Genomic DNA, 5775 nt, shown 5'->3' with positions numbered 1-5775 from the left:
GATTTTGAAAAATGTCAAAGCATTTTCCCAAAATATGTGTCAATATACAATTTGTCACTAAAATCATTTAATTTGCTGAAACACAGAGAAAATTGTGGCCAAATTAAGACTCAAAGAAACCCCAAAGTGGATGAAAACATCCCCAACAACACATCAGTGTTAAAGCTAATGAGTGTGGCCTTGTTGAAATAATTTACGTGTTAATCTTTATCCAACACTTTACTACAGTATAAAACACAATCAACAGTGAACAAATAAACCCTGCACACATAATCATCACACATGACGTCCGTATTTATTGAGTCACCTGCACTTACTGTAAAACTGACTGTAGAAGACTGAACATAAAACAAAAATGATTTGCTCTTCAAATGTCATTTTTTTCTAGAAATGAAAGTAAACAGACACTCTTTGTTAACAGATACAATAATGCCTGACATAACACATCAAACTATACAGAACATCAAACATCAGATAATAGGCCCACAACAAACCAACACGAAAATATCTCAGAAGATTTTTAAACAGGAAAGCATGGAGCACAAACCAAACTGTAAGTGTTCATCATCATCAGTGTTGAGGTCTTAATTCATACAGACATTTATTCATCATATATTTATTTTCATTTTCAGTTGCTCATGATGCAAACAGATCAGAAGAGAGTCACTCTTATCAGATATAAGGACAAAACAATGTGTGAAGCTGGAATAAATCAAGATGAAGCAGAAACAAATCAATGACACAAGAACAAATCTCAAATGACACTGACAACAGCAGTACGATGAAAGACAATCATTTAATATCCAGCTCTATTTCTATTTAATAAACAAATTAACAATACGTTTTATTTTTGTACATATTTAAATGGGTAGATAATGTTGGAGATTTCAAATGTTGTTTTGTAATTCTGTGTAACACTCAAGAAATTAAAAATAAAAATGTTTCTTTCTTGTATTTAACTATTGAGTAACTATAATTACGGCATGACATATAACCATAAAAACACAGATGAAAACTGTAAGAAACTCAAACCTCAAAAAATACACAGGAACATAACATAAAAATAAATAGGAACATACATCAAATATAATGGTAATGAAAGGAAACACTGAACTAATATTCAGACTAAAATATATATTATATAACTTTACTGTAAATGATGTAAATTACATTTCTTCTCTGTGTTCACTGTTCATGTCACTCAGTAAATTATTTTTATGTTGTTTTTTTATTTGTCATAATTTTATGATGAACAACAAGTACATGATATACAGTCAAGCACATGGACATATTAGCAATATTCTCTATTTAAAAATCTTTTTTTCTGTTGTACTTCAACTAATGTAAACCTAACGAGTGACAAAGTCATCCAACAAAAGAGTCTTTCAAAACACATGAAAGCAGTGGTTTTAAAAAAATCCAAAATATCAAGATTATTACAACAAATAAACTTTTCAACTCTAATGTTACTTAAATGCAGGTAAAACAGTAGTGTGTTTTTATCAATATGAACTCTATGCGGTATTTGAAAGGATTTGCAACCTTTCGCAATTTTGACCATCATACAGTAAACAATCTACTTTTATCTCTGCTCTTACATTGTTTGTTATTATTTGTTTCAACTTTAGAGGGTATTCAGCTACGGCCAAATCACGAGATTATGGCCGTAGCTGTATCCCTTCTAGCCGGAACTTCTTCTTCTTGAGATGTTTTATGTCGCTGTGTTTTATTTTCGCCCCCTACTGGACTGAAGTGTGAATGACATAAAAAAATATGAAAACGAAAATGACTTAATAATCCAAAAAAGTAATCAGATATAAATGGATATGTAAAGTTACTTCATTAATCCACATATATGAATACATATCCATAAATTTAAAATCAAACAATTTCTGTATTTTCTACATTTATTTCTACATATATTTTGATATATCTGTATTTCTCGATGTATCTATTCATTAATTCGATCAATTATTCATTAAGTGTTTTATCCCTTATGCCGCACTATCAGATGGTAAAGAGGGAAACACTGCTGTTTACATAGGATAAACTACATTTCTCATTGGGTCATTATTTATTTGTGTTGGCTAGTGCTGTCCCTCTCCTTTACAAATAACCTTTAAATACCAATAAGTAATCAAATGTTTCCATGTTTGTACTGATAAACACAATTCGTGCACTATTAATAGGCCTAAATGCATTTTTTAAATACATATTTAATTGAGTTTGAGAGATTGCATTTGTATCAAAATATGCATTTCATTACCATATCTCAGAGAGGTATCAGGGATTGTAATTATAGATTTTTATTTAACATGTAAAATTGTATCAAATTGCTTATATATATATATATATATATATATATATATATATATATATATATATATATATATATATATATATATATATATATATATATATATTAGGAATATTTAAGAAAAAGTCTAAGAAAAAAAGTAGTGTCTCCGCCAAATTAATGTCTGTGGTGTTACAACAATGGATGTCGCACCTTTAAGAAAAGTGGGAAATCTATTTGGACTACTTCCTGTGTGTAAAGGTCATTGCAGGTGCTGGTTGATCTGTCTTTGTCTGAGGGGTGCATGGTAAGTGAAATCTTTCTTATTCATTTATTTTCTTAAAGTTAGCTAAGTTTCTGACAATTTCATGTGTCACACTTGAAACATATTTTAAATTAAAAATGTTATTAAGCATCAATTTTAATGGATAACACTAATTTAATTAAACTAATTTTAAATGCATAACAATACATTTTATTAAATGAACACAAATAAGCTTTTTACAATTTCTGCCTCTCATTTGCCACCCCAATTGAAGAATGACCCCATTGTTGGTTCATGTTAGCTAATGCAGTTACTAATGTTAACAAATGGAACATTATTATGTAAACGTGTTATTATTCTCTGTTAATTGCAATGATGGACTCTGTCTCGTTCCATATCAATACACATTTTTTATTATTATAAAGTATAATATTTGCCTACCAGTTATTAATTTAAAACCTTTGCACGTTATATGTGAGCTTTTATTAGTCCATCTAAAGTCCAACTTGTGGAGTTTATAATGTTGCTTCATCATGATCGACACTGAAGTAGATGTCAGTTTACACCGCCAGATGGCAGCATCGGACAGAATTTATATCATTATAATAAAGCATCAAACTTGCATACTACTGATTGGTATAAAACGTTTGCAGGAGAAAGGTGAGCTTTGTAAGCATTCTTGTTCAATCATTTTATTGAAATGGATATCAGTTTTAACCGCTAGATGGCAGCAGCGGACAGAATTGACAGCACGAGCTCGCGCGCACACTCACGGATGAAAACGGTTTCAGTGCATGACAGATAACAGACATAAATTAATATAAATAACTAAACTTGCATAATTGTGTTTGGCATGAAACGTTTGAACATGTAACATGAGCTTTGTGACCAATCTGGTCCAATCATTTTATTGAAGTAGACGTCAGTTTTATACCGTTAGATGGCAGCAGCGGACAGAAGTGACAGCACCAGCTCGCGCGCACACTCACAGATGAAAACAGTTTCAGTGCATAACAGATAACAGACATTCATTCAAATAAATAATTAAACTTGCATAATAGTGATTGTTATAAAACGTTTGCAGAAAAAACGTGAGCTTTGTGTCCAATCTTTTCTAATCACTTTATTTAAGTAGATGTAAATTTACACCGCTAGATGGCAGCAACAGCATAAGCGAGTGCACTCACGCAGGTGCGCGTTCACACTGGCCCTCGGAAGGCAGCATCCTCCAGAGGTCACATTTTAGGCTGCATACGTCACAAAGATCTTATTTAAGTGTATTAACAATTATAGAGTTGACTATTATTCTTAGTTAATCTTAAATTGTTTAATGTGCTTATGACTTGCAAATGTAATAGTCGCCCCAACATAAACTGAGCTGCAAGGTGGCAGACAGTAGCTGGTTTAAGGTGGTCCTCCCCGCCTTTCAAAACGAATCAAGCTGGTGGGTCAGCTGGACTTCCAGCCTGACCAGCTCAGCCCAAATGGAAAAAAGTGTTTTAAATATATATAAAAATATACAAAAAAAGTTAAAAAAAATTTGCTGAACTATATTTTGGAATGTTTAAAAAAATATACTTTCAACAATATATTTTTGGTTATTTTTTGTATATTTTAAAATCTATTTTAAAAAAAATAAACATTTTAAAGCAAGGAAATATATTCATGTCGCATTGGAAGAAAAACTTTGTTTATATTACTAACATGTAAACATAACAGGTTTGAAAAGGTTAAAATTAAATATATATTAAACTTTTGAAATATATTTAGATTTAATCTCCATATCAACATCAAATTAAAAAATATATTTAGCATATATTTAAAATATATTTTTGGCCAGAGATTTTTTTTTTTTTTTGCTGTAAAAAAAACAGCTTGACCAGCTTAAAAAGGGACCAAACACAGCTAAACTAGTTTGCTACACCAGCTAAAAGAAATCTGGGAGACCAGCAAAAACCAGCTCAGCATGCAGTTTTAGCAGTTTTTTCTGTAGGCAGTTAACGAAAATAAATCAGGCTTGATGATGACGTATGCAGTCTGCATATGCGACCTCAACAGGATACACTGTGTCAAAGTAACTGAGCATTCACGTGATTTAATATTTCATGTAGACTATTTTAAAACAGGGTGACTTCCATGTAAATTCCTTTTAAATATTTTGTTGTTATCTACATTACGACTGATTTTAGCTGCGTGATAAAGCAGCAAACAGGGAAACTCAAAATAATTTTAGTTTCATTTTATAATTGTATCTCAAGCTTTAATGTTGTAATGTAAAATACAGTGGAAATACACAGCAGTTGGTGAATGAATGTTTGTAGGGAAAGATGATCTGGGATTGTGAAGCTATACATCATCTACCAGCAGAGGAACCAGTCAAGCCATTGGTTTTGATTTATGATCAGATGATTATTAAGTCTTTAGACACTTTATAAACTGATACAAACTTTCCACATGGCTGCAAATACAGACGCGGTTTTCTTATCTAAGATAACACAAAAGTAAAATAATAAACTTGTGCACTTTTAGTTTTGTTTTTAGTGTTGTGCTTCTCAAGTTCTTCATGAAATTTGGTCCTGCAGTGCTTTGCTTTATTCTTCTTTCTTATTTTCATTTTAAATTAGTTTGGGGAAAATAATCTGTTTAATAAGTCTTTTTTAAGGAGTTATATGTGTATCATTTAGTATTTTCCCTGAGGTCCACTAATATTGTTGAGTTAAGCCAACCAAAACCACAATGTACTTTTTTGTTTATTTATTTATTTTCCATCCGACCTCCAGATGACCCTAATATTACACGAGACCAGTCAATAAATGCTTGGAAAGTTTTTTTGAAATCATCCCATGCTTCTTGAATCTAAAAGTGAAGATGAAAGATGTCTCCAAAAGCGTCGTGCAGGTCTGTGCAGGAATGAGACGACTGGATTTCCTCCTCTGACTCTGTTAGTGAACGCTGTTGATAATTATACACATAAAAACAAATGAACCACATCACCTTTCTGTTTCTATTTACTACATCAGTCTTATGTCTGTATGTTTTTGGTTACATTATATTGGTTAATGTATAGCTAATATTTTAACAAGTGGAAACAGGAAAACCCCAATTCATTATATATTGATGTGTTTGTGTGAAAGTACTTCCTTGTTGCTTGCTTATACAAAGGTTGCTGTATTCTAAAGAGTAATATTTGATTTATGCCTAGGGGTCAATTTTG

General features: G+C 31.4%; 1 long non-coding RNA gene across 1 annotated transcript; it reads left to right on the top strand.

Annotated features, from left to right (window-relative positions):
- Positions 1–419: 419 nt before the first annotated feature.
- On the top strand, positions 420–959 carry LOC129424010 (uncharacterized). The gene is made up of 2 exons (XR_008637943.2): positions 420–553; positions 633–959. It is a non-coding gene; the product is annotated as an uncharacterized lncRNA (long non-coding RNA).
- Positions 960–5775: the final 4816 nt, after the last annotated feature.

Source organism: Misgurnus anguillicaudatus, chromosome 9, assembly GCF_027580225.2.
Source record: "Misgurnus anguillicaudatus chromosome 9, ASM2758022v2, whole genome shotgun sequence".
Taxonomy (NCBI): Eukaryota; Metazoa; Chordata; class Actinopteri; order Cypriniformes; family Cobitidae; genus Misgurnus; species Misgurnus anguillicaudatus.
Note: the sequence above shows the minus strand (reverse complement) of the source record. Positions and strands in the feature narration are given on the sequence as shown.